Source organism: Lonchura striata, chromosome 6, assembly GCF_046129695.1.
Source record: "Lonchura striata isolate bLonStr1 chromosome 6, bLonStr1.mat, whole genome shotgun sequence".
NCBI lineage: Eukaryota > Metazoa > Chordata > Aves > Passeriformes > Estrildidae > Lonchura > Lonchura striata.
In genome coordinates this window covers 13,248,402-13,262,913 of record NC_134608.1, presented here as the reverse complement: position 1 = coordinate 13,262,913, position 14,512 = coordinate 13,248,402, and the positions used below count along the sequence as shown (strand labels likewise).

Genomic DNA, 14,512 nt, shown 5'->3' with positions numbered 1-14,512 from the left:
TGTCAGATATAAGAGTTCTGGGTCAAAAGCTTTCCACTTCTCACTCACTTGGAAACAAGAGCCTGAGGGTCTTACCCATTTATGCTGCTTTTATAATTTTGGAGAGTCTTTTCAAATATGCCCTCCCCTCAACTTCTTTTGAAGGAGATGCTAATGTGGCTCATCAAACATAATAGTTCTGTCACCCAGGATGACAAATCTTCACCCACCATGAGACATTGTTAATAACAATAACAACACCCCATTGACTACATCATAAATGTCCTGTAAATTGGTCATGGTCTTGCCATCTAAGATAGAAGAATCCACTCACCTGCCTTTTGCCAAAAGAGCAATGGCTATTAATTGAATCATCTAATCTTGGAAAGGAAGTGTGGGAAGGACTTCCAAAGATCAGATAGCCTTTCCTCATGTCTCCAGGCAGGATCAATATCTTTATATCATCTCATAGATAAAAAAGAGATAGGATCATTAGCTTCCATTATTCTTAAACATCTTAAGCATCTTCTTTTTGTGAACTGCACTGTAGGCAGGCAAACCTGCTAAGAATGAATATAACTTTTAGTTTAAAAAAAATGTTAAAAATTGGATGTAATATTGTTCCAAGTTTATACACAATAAGTTTTACACAAAGAAAAACAAAAAATTCAGAGTGTTTTCTCCACACATAGATAAACTTCACAACTTTTCATTCTAAGCATTTATAGGGATTAAGTAGTTTTGAGTGCATAGCCTACAAATAATTTTCTGAAGCACATTTAAAAATATTCATAATTATTAGGCCATAAATAGATGTATTACTAACATTCATTGGTCCCTGGATCAACAACTCACCAGGGAAAAAGAGCAGAGAAACATGAAAGCTGATTCAAGAAAGTTGCAGGGGGAGAGAAAAAAAACTTAATGAATATCTAGTGCAGTTGAGGATGTTACAAGGATAAAAATCACCTAATTAAAAGATAATCTCTCTTACTTTGTAGTATTGGAGCAATAAATGACTGCAGAGATTGAGTAATCAACAAAGCTAAAATGGTTTCTTTAAACAATCTTTAAACTTGTTTAGCATGCTTGTGACAACACAAGGAAGATTACTCCAAACTCTCTGGTGATGTAAATGAAAACAACTCCATTGATGTTGTTTGGAATGGCACCCTGTATGTCAGCAGTAATCTTAACCTAGTTTTCTTTACTCCCTTGTGAGGGAACTTACTTATTTTGCAATGCCCTCTTGGTGATTGTGTGCTGGATATTCAGGAGCTTGTTGGAGGAGGAGCTGAAGGGTGCAGCTGTCAGGTACTGGATGAAATTCCAGCCCCACAACTCCACAGAGAAACTGCAGAGACCAGATTCCTCATATCAGATGCACAGGATTCATTGGCCTCTTTGTGAGGGGATGGAGTTCATACCTGAGTGCTTACAGAGACACTTCTAAATTAATAACAGAGGCTTGATATTCCAGCAGGGAGTATTCACACCTCCAATTAAAATCCCAATACCTATGAAAATTCAAAAAGCATTTATGTCTTTATTTTAAGAAATATCTTCAAGGAATCCAGAAATCAAAATGCTGACCTCTGCCTTTCTGAGTCAAATGGTTGTTACACACTGATGGGAAATATTGGTATTATACAAAAAATATGCTCTCTTCAGTGGTAAAAAAGCTCAGAAACCAATGGGTTTCCATCTTTCATTTCTTAATTGTGGTATGCATATGCTAAAACATTAAATATCCCTTCAACCAGCTCTCTGAATTCAAAATTTGCAGGTTCGGTCTGCCTCTAGTTACCTTAGAATTCAGCACTGCATATTTTTTTCTTTCTTGTCCTAACTAATTTAGATTTCTTTGCTCATCAATGACTTGAAATTACTTAATTATCCTGTGTCTTACTCTGGGTGTAGTCTTATTGACATTTTACCTGGCATAAGTAGTGCTGCCATATTTGTTCTATAGATGATTAGAGGATATGCTATCCAGAATGTCATATCCTATTTTAAAAAAGGGTCATTTTTTGAATCATATGCATTACACAAGGAGATAGTCTTTGATTTAAATGCTAAAAAAAGACATTGTTTAAACAAACAAAAAACTGTTGATATAAAAAGTTCATAAAGATGAAAGTTCAGAGACTAAAACTCTGTTTGTGAGCCAGAGAGTGGGAATGCAAAACTTGCATTCTGTCTCCTGCTCAGTGTGTATTTACTTTAAACCTAACTTCAAGGTAGAAACTAAAGTCTCCTGGAAAGAGTAAAGAAAATATCTCTGTGTACTGCTTTCAAATTAGGTTTCCTTTAAGCAGGCACTGCTACAGGTGCCAACAGTGTGTGACTCATCTTGAATAAGGTCTATGTGAGTGTTAGCTGCAATCAGCAAATTCATTTAAGCACTCAGGTTAATATTAAGTTCAGTCATTAGTAGAGGAAAATGCACTCCCAGAGACTCATTTCTTTGAACACAGGAGTTATGCAAGTAAATAGCATTTCAGCTATTTATATTATTCTATAAATGGCATATTGGCTACACCTTTTGCATGGAAATGGGAGTACTCAAGGAAAGATTTACCATGGTGTTTTATATTAATTGAACACTTTCTGGTAATTATAGACATCAGGATGTTCCCATGGAAACAATGGAAGAATCAATATGATGGAATATGCCATAATAAGGATGTGCAACCATAAATATGGTAAAAATCACAACCAAGTTCCTTACTTAGTGTTCCTTTATTCCAAATGCAGTCTTTAACTTTGTTTGGAATATTATTTTCGCCTGAAATATCTCAGGTTTAACGAGAAGACCGTGTGTTGGAAATAAGCACTATGAAAACAGTAAGTTATACCTTTAAATTACTTTTGAATTACAGTTTGGATTTACCAATCAATACAAATCATTCCTCTGAGGTTTCTGGCACTCATGCTGACTTCTTAAAACACATTTCAAACTCTGAGCACTCTCACAGTTAAAAAAATTACTTGTGTGCATTATTCAACAAATTTTCAAGCATTATATTCTTAAACTTCACCTCAAAGAAGCAAGCAGGAAAAAATTAGAGTAGGCATAAGGTTCCTGTTGCTTACACTGGCAGGTGACAAAGGGACAAGAATTCATGGAATTCATGGAATTCTTGTAGAATGAGGTGAAAAAGCAGTGACCAGGACACTGACATTTTCCAACAGAAATCATTCCAAGAAACTTAAAGCCTCCAACCAGACTTTAAGTTATTTTTGTTATATTTTGGTGGAGGTTCCTATTTATGAGGAAGTTGAAACATCTGATACAACTTATGATTTTTTTTTTGCTTCAGTTTCCTCAGGTATTAAGAAAATATTAGGCAAGCACGGAGCTTTTTGTTTTTTTCTTTAACTTAGCAGAGCAGTAACCTGGCTCATTGGAGTTAGATAATCTGAACATATAAAAGAAAAGCCCTGAGATAGGAAACTGAGGCACAGACAGATCCTAGGGAAAAACTTGAGTTAAACCATATGTTTTCCTCACAGTTAAAGTCTCAGTGCAAAAGGGAAGTTCCCATTTATAAACACATGGTTTTTAAGCAAGTAAAGAATGGGATAACATGTGCACCAAACAGAAATTTAATTAAAAAGATACTCTTTAGCATTTTAAAATACAGAAGCAAATTTTTGAAGGGATGCAACTGCCAAAACAAACAAATAAAAGGAACCATAAACCTGGCAGTTAATCAATTAATCATTTCCTGCAAAAATGTGATAATTCTTTTGTTGTGTGCAGTGTTATCTTTAAGTATCAACAAAAGTGAATGTTATTACAGATGCAAAAGCTAGGCATGGTGGGTTGTCTATGGGAATATGATCAGATCACAAGATTGAAGCTAGTCCATACTAATGACATTTATTTAAACTATCTTGTGTGAGCTTTTTCTTTTAAATTAGCTTTTGACCACAGTCAGATGAAGACCAAAGTTTCTGGTAGAGTCTAATTTTATTAAGGTGGATATGGACAGATAAAAAAAAAAAGGCAAGAAAACAGACAGTTTCCCTTGGAAACTGTGAAATCTGCTGAGCCTATGACTGAGAGACCCAGAAGAATAACTCAGGTATACCTGGCCTTGTGCCCTATGTACTTTTGGGGGCATTTGACCAAATGGTCCTGGACATAATCATATCCCTGTTGGATTGTGTTTCAATATTCCTATTGAGGATAAAAGAGTTTCACTTTACTTATGAATGTTAGCCATCTGTAAATAAATAGCTTTCTGGTATAAGCCTTATGTTTGTTTTTCATTGAAGGAACCCCTATTATTTTTGAATAGCATTAACAAACACAAGGGCAGTAAGTTTCAGTAGTTTGAAAACTTTGACTCTGCTACATATTTTACTTAGAAATACAAACTCCTGCAGACCTTTCCAACAAGTCGTCTAATCCCTCTGCTCCCTCCACTGGCTTCCCACAGAACTCTGCATTCGTCTGAAGGTCTTTATTCACAAAGCCTTGGATCATATTATTAAAAGATCAGTGAAATAGCAGTCCCTGGACTGCCCTTGGCAACTTCATGCCCCTGGCTGACTGGGTTTCTCCATGAGGAGAATGTGCAGTTGTCATTTGTGTAGAGAAGGAAACTTCATACAAATCTAGTGCAATGAGACCCAACCGAGCTTCAGTTCACATCTTCTCTTCCTCATTAACCTCACCTTTTGTAATGCATGCGAGCACACACACGCATCCACAGAAATCTTTTTGTGGATTGAAGTCTAGCAAATTTAAAACAATGCACTCAACTTTAGAAACTCATCTGTCCAGAAGTGGTATATGCTACAGTATTTTCCTTTTACACGCTACTGTAAAACACACAGTAAGTATGATGCAAGTTGGTAATAAATATGGCATGAGAGCCTGAACAGAAGTAAAGGAAAACCAGGCAGAAAGAGATCAGTCAGATCATCAGTCTGTCCTTCTGCTTCGGTGGAAAGTCTGAATAAAGATGAACAAATATTTTTACAGTAGGCTGAATCCTGACCACAATGAAGTAAAAATTTCCAACTCAGCATCCTTCCTGAAAAAACATCTTGGATGCCCTTCATCTTCCAAGATTGTGTACAACAGTGAGTAATCAAGCATATTCTGTCTGCTATTGAGAAGAGGTTTTAGCAGACAACTTCACACAGAAAGGGTTCAGTTTTGTGGCTAAAGATCATGTTTGCTGTACCAAACAGTAGGCTCAGACCCTGGTCAGAAAGACCCACACAAAATGAGCATCCAAAGTGTTGACCAGGGTAAGTATTCTACTTTGTCTCAATAGAAACTAGCAGTGCTGTGAGTTTCAGGGGCCACTGGTTCTAACCAAGCTTGTCTCAATAGTTTCCTCCTCCTTGTCAGCAGCTGTAGAAAAGCAGAATTAATGCCTAAACCCCATCTGTATTAGTTCACTATTGGGAAGAGCAGTTTCCATGAAGCCATGGGATAGACCTTTGGGAGTAGGCAGGATGCTATAACAGAGAGTGTGCTGAAGGCAAGACACAGAGATCTGGTGTCAGTAAAGGAGTTGATTTTGTGGCTACAGGCCTAAATTAAGTCATGTCTTAGGCGAAGAGTTTATGTTTAGCCTTGCTGTTTTGGCCATCTCTACTTAAAGTGAAAAAATTGGTATACTTGCTGTGTTCTAATAATAGTTAAGTCTTCACCCTTGGTCCATGCTTATATGGCCCAAGTCCCATGCAGATTTTGACATATGCTTGGTTTGGCACATCTCATTCAATTCAATGGTTTGATTGACAGTACCTGGAGCTAAAAGCATCTGTGTGTCCATAAGGACTCGGTGCAACACATTCTCAGGACAAGAGCTGTCCCTCCCACCATGCTTGGACAGCACCTAGCCCAGGGAGTCATGCCATTACAGTGGAATAAAAGCAATGATGCGCAAGACCAGGAATTGCTCAGAGTTTGCCTTCCAGTAAGAAACTGACCCCATCTCAAGTTCCCAGCATTATCATAGAGCAATGGAATGAGATTATTGTTTTCTCTAATTTAAAAATTGATGGTAAGACCCAAATGCCCTTACTCAGATTCAGTTTGATAGGTACAGCATAGCAAAGAATAATTTTCATTTCTTCTCCAAAGAATTAATCATCACTGTTGGTGGCATAGGCACTAACCACTACCATCAGCTGAAAAGTTTATTATGGATTGCTTCTTGAAATAAAACACAACTTTTATTGGAAGTTTAAAGATAAATAAAAACAGCTGGAGGGAAAATACTATTAAATACTCTGATGAGCCCCATGATGTTCCACTTAAATAAAAAATTCCTCTTGCCTCATTTTAAGGGCTCTTTTCTGCTGTGTTAAAGTTAGCATTTCTTTCATGTGGGACAAGTGAAGCTGAAAAGGGAATTTACTTAAAACTGTGTCTGAAATTGCAGCTTACAGGAGCTTATGGTCAGTGCAGTTCCAAGAATCCTTCAGTCTCTCTGTAATGGATGGTCTTCAACTTATGCTTCCTCTATTACTTTTATGTAGCTTTCTAATTAGACATTTTAGTTGTTTGCTTTCTGTGGACAGACAGAAAGCCAAATATTCATAGCCCTCTCATCTTTGAAAGTGACACTGCTCCATTGTGAGGACTGGGTTTAAAATTATTAATAGAAGATAATCTCACATGCTCAAATAAAGGTTGGCTGAGACCTGTAATGAGGTAAGAGCACAAGAAAGAGCTCATGTCAGAATACCCCACATTTTCTGCACCCTGCAACAGGGTCACATTTCTGTCTGCAAGAACAGTTGCTTGGAATTGAGGAATCACCTAGAGAGGCCAGAAAACAAAGAAACTCAAATGGAGTTATTTGGCAGGAACACACAGAAGGGAAGAGGATTTACATGGTACAGATCACATCTCATCATGAAATGCATCCAGTGTTACAAAAGGTTCAGTTTTCCTGTTTCTTGAAGGTGCCCTGAAGACCAGTCTTGCCTCTTTATGTAGAGAGCAAGCCCAAGAGATCAGCTTCTGGCGTGGCCAAAGTGTACAGACTGAAGCATCTGAGACCCTGCGGGCTGAATCATCAGCTGTGTCCAAACTGGTGGGGCTCAGCAGAGGGTGGGATGTGCAGCATGCCACACTTACAGCTCACTTGATGTGTCCCTCCAGGAAAAATTCAAACTACCTCTCAGCAAGGGCAACTATACCTCACAGTGAAATGTATTAGAAGCCCACAGGATAATGAAGTTGTGCATCTCCTCACTTCCCACTCAAGGGATAAAACCTCACCCTGAGCCTTGGAGGATGTTCAAATTTCAGAAGCTGCCCTGAATCTCAGAGTAATTAATATCTTCAACTGGAAAAGAATTTTTTTGATCTCAGAACATTGCCTCTATGCATATCCTCTATAAAGACAAAATTTAAGTTAGTTTGTTAAAACCAGCATAGATTTTTTTTTCATCTTTCTTTGGATGATGGTTTGCTTAAAAAAACTCAGGTAAATTTCATGTCTGTATGGAATATTTACTACTTCAAAAAGGACTGATCACACTTGTCAATAAGAAGCTAAGACTCCTTCAGGCTGCCTGCAATTCCCTGGTGAGCAGGTAACTGAAGTTTGCACCAATGTCCCGATGAGTAGAAAACACAGCCTGGATCCATGTTGTTTAAGAGAGTTTTGAGACTCATGTTTTCTTCTTCACAAAGTAGCTATGCTAATATTTCACAGCTCCTTGCTCTCTTTTTTTGCAGGCTACAGAAACTGGGGTCTACTGACACATCTGAGCATGCTAGTGGGTTTCAGAAATTTAGGTGACAAATGAGAAATGGGATGGCTGTCTGAAATGAGACTTCCCACCCCAGATTTTGGGTAGTTTGCTGTGTTTCTCATATTTCCATTAGTCTTCTTCTGGGAAATACAGCTACATGACCTTCCCAAGCAGCATTGATTTGATTTCTTGGGCAGAAACAAGTAGAAAGAACAGAGAGCAGATACTTACAAAAAACACCCAATAAACAACTCTCCCCCCAAGAAACCAAATAAATTTTTTTAAAAAAATGTTGCTTTTTTTTAATCATTGTTATTTTGTCAGTAATTCTTATGAATTATTCTCTTTATTTTTCCAATTTTGGATATTGAGGATTTACTGGAAAATTTCTATGAGCTTGTTTATCATTACTGTGATACCTTGGTTACTGTAAATAATAAAAAATTAAATCATTTGATGCTGAATCCTTTCACCAACTTCTGTTAGTCAAATTTCACTTTTAGGGGAATTCTAAGTAACCATTGTAGCTTTTTTAAAAAGAATAAATAAATAAGAGAATAAAACTAAAGAGAAACAAATCTGTAATAGAAAAACCATCAAAATAAACACAAACATTTCAGGGTTGGATTTTTCTTGTTTTAATTTATAGCTCCTATTATGCTTCCAAGAATCTTGAGCCTTTTCCACTGAAGATGCTCTGTGTTCAACTTTCAGAAAACATATATTTTTCTTATAAACTAAATATTGCTGCTTAACTTCTTGTAAAGTCAGTGCAAAAGTGAAACCTTCAAGTTTTACAAATTTTCACTATTATTTCCCCAAAGCATTAATTTTTACAAATATTTTATTGGCTCTTATATTACACACCTCAATTTCTTTTTTTTTTTAATGCAGTGCCTTGAAGCACAGATTTTTTTTTTAAGGGGCAATTTAAAACTTCTTCTGTAGGGATTAAATTTCAAAACCATTGAAATCATAAAGGAAATGCCAATACATTTTGTAGGGAAGTGGGGAGGGATTTGCTGTAAGGCTGGTAAGGATCTTGAGTGAAATCTCAGTTTTATTGTAAAGGATGCAGGCTTTCTCCCAACATTCTAGACCTGAGAACTCTAATCACTATCATTGTCTTTATGTACAAGGAAATGAGTTTAACTTTCTGATAAAACTATCATAATATAAAGAGTTATTTAAAAAGCATATTTGCTACCAGATGTACATAGGGAAAGGAGTCCGCAAGTTGTTTCTCCTCCTTCTAACTATGATAACAAAGAATAAGGCTCTCCTTAAAACCCCAAAAGGGAGTCAGGGAAAGAATAGCACCAGGGCTCTACCATGGCAAAAAAAAAAAAAAAAAAAAAAAAAAAAAAAAAAAAAAATGGAAACAAGAAATGTAAAATGTCTCTGACTAGAATTGGAAGATTCACTTTTGTTATGCATTGAGAAACACAGGAATGAGGCTCCTGAAGGACATTGGCTTCAACAGACTTCAGTGAGAGTGTGAAGAGCCTGAATAAAGAGTTCAAGACTGGGCCTTGTTCTCTGAAGGAAGAGAGCAGTATAAATGTGTGTCCCCATTAGATGAACTGTACACAAAGAGAGGAGTAAGAGTTATAAGAGTAGCCTGCTCTCCTCCTCTCTCAGCTGTGTGATCAGAGAGGTCAGAGCCTCCCTGTTTTCTCTGAACAATGCCTTGGAGCAGCAGTCAGGAATCTGTCATTCCAGAGCCACATGCTGCTCTTTGGAAGCAAAATCTTTCCAGCCTCTGGCATCAGAGCACTTGGGAAAGAATCGGGGTGGGGGTGGGAGTGGGTGAGCAGGAAAAAAAAGAAAAAAAAACCAAAAAAAACCTAACAAACTAAAAAAATATAAAAAGACAGAAAGAAAGGGAGAACAGTCACCATCTTTGGTAGTGATTCATTACATATCTTCTTTGGTACCATCTTCTATAGAAACTGTGAAGTTCTTCAGAATAGAGCTAATAACCAAGTGGAACTGATCACAAACAACATTTTGTTCCTCTGCCTGAAGTGCACATGTTTTCAATTCAGTTGATAGCTGTGATTGATGCCACCAAAGAAACATGCTCAGAATACTGTCCTTAAAATAATAATCTCTTGGTAGCAAAACACATTTTCATAGCTGGTTCTTCAGAACAAGTCAAGTTAATGGCAAGTTTCAACACTGTTTTTAACTGTGAATTCCTTAAGATCACTGAGACACTTTGAGAAGTTGAGAGAAGAGAATGGACAAGAAAAAGGCCAGAGAAAAGGCCAGAGTGAAGTAGCTTTAAGACACCTGAATACCTCTTCAAGCCATTCATCACACTATAATAGAGAGATCCCAGCCAGGTGCTCTTACAAAAGCCCAGATCTTGCCTTTAGTTCTGAGGGTGTATGGCCTTATTCAATGGATTTATGCAATTTAAAGAAGAGCAGGAATGGCCCCCAAAGACTGAACTGTTCACAGACCTTCTTGCTAGTGGCAGTGAGCCAGTCACAGCGCACACAGAGAGGTGTTATTTACCATATTTGAATCCTGATTGGATTTCCGGCACTCATTTCATCCAAAGTTTGGGGGGTGGTCGGGTGCTAATTGTTGGTGCCAGCTGATTTCAAAGAAATTTTAAAAAATGGCTAGACAGACATTTGGCAACAAAGGTCGTTGACTTTCGGCTGCCTTAAAGAATGATACATCTGCTTTGTTTGACTGCCAATAGATAAGGTGCATATGAAATTCCCCTTGTAAATTAGCAAGATAAAAGTGATTCTTGGCTCCTTGGATTGATCCTTTTTCCAGTGTTTTAATCATGTTGAAGGCACACCCCTATTTTGAAGTTGGTGGAGAGCTGTGCTGCCCAGGGAAAAGCCCCAGGAATAATTCCTACCTCTTCCTTCCTGGGCGAGAATCCAGGCTGCTCTCTTCTATCTGCTTCCTGCAGTTTGTCCGTGGAGTACCCAGTAGTCCAAAGGCAGACAGATTAAGCAGTTTCTGCATGGTTGGAAATGCAGGAATTTTTATCCTCATCAGGATTCACTTTTTATCATCCTTTTACCCCACTAAGACCACTCTCTGCCCCACATCCTAGCAACATGTTTAACACATTCTGGTCATAAGACAGCTGAAAGTGTCATTTATTCAACTAATGTGAGGACTAGAATGTGAAAATACAATTCATACTTACTGTACACTGTCAGGAAATGGAGCATTGCAAAGAACAGTCTGAAGTGGACAGAGATCTATATACAGCATATAAAGCCAAATTTATCTGAAGATGTCCTTAATTTGCCAACACTATTTGGCACACTTGATTCTAAGCTAAAATGACTACAACTCCCAGTTAAAAAAAATTATTTGCAACTGAAATAAGATAAAATAGTTTGTCAATGCCAAGGAAAGTGGTCTGCTAACATTATTTATTTCAGGACGAAAGTTTCTCATGAAAGAAAGAAGGAGAGAGAGAGAAAAAAGAAAGAGAGAAAGAAAGAGAGAAAGAGAGAAAGAGAGAAAGAGAGAAAGAGAAGAAAGAGAAAGAGAAGAGAAAGAGAAAGAGAAAGAGAAAGAGAAAGAGAAAGAGAAAGAGAAAGAGAGAAAGAAAGAAAGAAAGAAAGAAAAGAAAGAAAGAAAGAAAAAGAAAGAAAGAAAGAAAGAAAGAAAGAAAGAAAGAAAGAAAGAAAGAAAGAAAGAAAGAAAGAAAGAAAGAAAGAAAGAAAGAAAGAAAGAAAGAAAGAAAGAAAGAAAGAAAGAAAGAAAAGAGAAAGAAAGAAAGAGAGCTTTTTTTTATGTGTTTGCCTTCACGGCTTTGGAGTGCTCACTAATTCCATCTGTCCACAACAGAGCCATCGGAACGGCGAGAAAAAGCATTTCCATATGTGCAAATTAGCATCCAGCCTCTCTTAATCTGTGCAGTGCTCCTCTGAAGTAGATGGCGCGGATGGCTGCCAAACCCACTAATGGCATTCAAATAAAGGACTTTATTGGCTTTAGCTGCCACTTTTCTTTTTCTTTTCTTTTTTTTTTTTTTTTTTTTTTTGAGATAGAGAATGTGTTCCCCCTCTTATTTTATTTTTGTTCTGATATTGTCACTTTGTACTTCAACCATGAAATAAAAAGAAGGCAGTTCTCTAATGGGATCCGTTTTCTCCTACAGATGCATTCTTTTATTTTCTAATGAAATCTCACCATTATTTATTACACTATAATCAACACCTAAAGTATATTATTCCCATTCTCAGCCAGCTTGTCTTTCCCAAAGAAGTTTTTCCTCTTTTCTCTGCTTTCCACCAGCAGAGACAGGGCTGAGATGAGAGACATTTTGCTTGGGATCCTGCCCGTGCTGTGAGTTCATATGAAAAGGAATCTGTTTGTTTGCTTGTTTGCTTGCTCCTCAGATTGTTTTTCAAGGTCTGGCACACACACAGCTGCAGCCGCGGACAAGGAGAGGTTCCAGCCGTATCCTATTCAGGGTCGCTGTCCCGACGGGTGCCTCTGCACCCAGCAAGGGCTACCCTTTGGAGCATGTTTTGAATTTCGAACCGCTTGATTGAGTTAATGGAAAACAAAGGAAATTATTTAATCCTAAAAAAAAAAATGTAGCCCTTATAGCAAAAGTATCCCTCTGAATATACTAAATTAATCTTTACTTTCACCCGTCAGTGTTTGTCCTACTTCTGGCAAGGGTTAGGTAACCACACCTGAGGCCTTGTAATCTCAGATCTTGCTGAAAATACTATGGTTGCTAATCCTGACTTGACTAGTGGTGCCAGCAATAAAACCACAGTCTCTAGTGTGTAGCAGACTCCATATGTTAGCCCCCTAGTCTGCTAAGTCACCACGCCAGCCTAAATTTGAAACATTTCTAAAGTGTTATACAATGTTGTAATAATGTTTTTACAAAACAAAGACTGAGTTACTGAAGCCATATTCATCCAATCAGCATCTTATTGAAAGAGGAATCTTGATGGTAGCAGTGGTGACACAAGCTATATATAAAAAAAAAAAAATAAAATAAAAAATAAAAATTGTGTTGAAGTTTTTAAAAGAGGGCATTGACCTGTTGGAGAGTGGAATCTGGAAGAACTATTGCAGAAAGAGAAAGTCTCGGTTGAATGTTATCTCACTTTCCTGAGGAAGAGTGCACCCAGAAAGCCTCAAGCTGAGAACACAGTTGACTTAATTAAAAAGTTCCTAATTGCTAAAATGCTGCTTATAAAAACAGGAATGGACATTGCTAATTGCATACTGAGCAGTGTCTGCCCAAACAGAAAGCCTTCACATAAGCAAAACTCACTCAAAATCCTATTGCTGCTGCATATTACAGAGTGTTTCCCATAGGGGGGAGAAAAAAACCAAAACCCACAAACCAAACTGATTACAGATTGACTCTGCACCCTTCAACTTATATCTACATCATGAATGATAATCAGAGGGCATGAATCTAACCTATTACAAGATTTCTCTATGATTCCAATCCTACAAATATTTCAAAACTGGTACCAGTAATGATATTAGTTACATACTTACATGAGAAGATGATGGAAAAAAAAACAACTCATGACTTATACAACTCAATATATGTTACATTATTTTTTAATGTTTCCAAATCTTTGGAGCACAAAAATATTGAGTCACAATGCCAGAGATTAAAAGATCGTCACACTAAGTACCAAGAAGCTAAACAGAGAACATATATAATTTTAAAAGTTTTATATAAATTTTATATACAATACTTCTATGAATAAAACACAAAAATTTTTAACCATGTTTAATATACTTTGGCTGCTTTTCTCCCTGTTTACTCCAAGAATAGGTACTCTGTTCTACAGTCACAGTGCTCATTTACAGAAATTGGTGTTCTAGAGGTTTTCTCAAGTACCTCTAGAACACATTCCTTTTTATTTACTTTTCAGAAATACTTCCACCAGAAATTTGAGTTTTATTACTGACTTGTACAGGAATACTAATTATTTTAATGAGTCCAGGGCATCTTTTTTTTTGACATTATGCAGAGGCTGACTAGAACTTAGTTCTTGATTTAAGGGGATTACAGTCTTAGATGTCATGACAAAGAGCTAATGTGCATTGTATAAGCTATGTTCCAGTAGTCAGGACAAAGAAACAATTCCTTGTGATTTCAGTAGTGATCTCACTACTGAGCAATTGAGCACACAATGAAAATACTGAGGATCACTTGAAGTAAATGATGCTTAATTGCAGGGGAAAAATTATCAAATTATCTTACTTGTTATGAATCACTCATTAATCTTTATTTGCATTTCTTATGGAAAAGAACCTTAACTACCTGATCAGCATGTGCAAATAATAATTATTATTAAATAGTGAAAGTAGTGCAATTATTAAATAATGCAACAATATCAATCATTACTCTTATTAATAATAAATTATAATAAGTCTCTTAGAACTGTGCATGGTCCCAGGTTGCAATATGCAAACACAGATTTGAAACATCTGCTTAAACGTGGAGTTGGGGTTCATACCATATCAGTCACTGAGTCACAGTTCAGAATACAAATTCTTTGGCATTTTGGACTTTAACCCCTCCTTTGCACTTGTTCTTCCCCTGGTCCATTACTAGGTCTGAAAACAAAAATGAGAAACTGTTCAGAAATCACGGAGACTCAAACTCACTCTCTTTTTTAATCATTTAACAATGAGTAATTTGGGTGTAATGACCCTCATTTTACAGGATTTTACTGTTTTCCTTTTAACTAAGGAAAAGAAGGCTGGGAGAAAAAACAACAGAAAGTCAGTGACAGAACTGTACTGAGTCTCAGAGTCT

The 14,512-nt window shown here is 37.0% G+C and overlaps 1 long non-coding RNA gene across 1 annotated transcript in view; it reads right to left on the bottom strand.

Annotated features, from left to right (window-relative positions):
- LOC144246382 (uncharacterized) overlaps positions 1-14,279 on the bottom strand; it is a 130,088-nt gene extending 115,809 nt beyond the window's left edge. Inside the window, exons 1-2 of the long non-coding RNA XR_013340090.1 lie at positions 14,211-14,279; positions 10,601-10,704 (exon numbers count right to left, since the gene is read on the bottom strand). This is a non-coding gene — a long non-coding RNA (uncharacterized LOC144246382). The remainder of the gene's footprint in view (positions 1-10,600; positions 10,705-14,210) is intronic.
- Between the last annotated feature and the right edge of the window lie 233 nt (positions 14,280-14,512).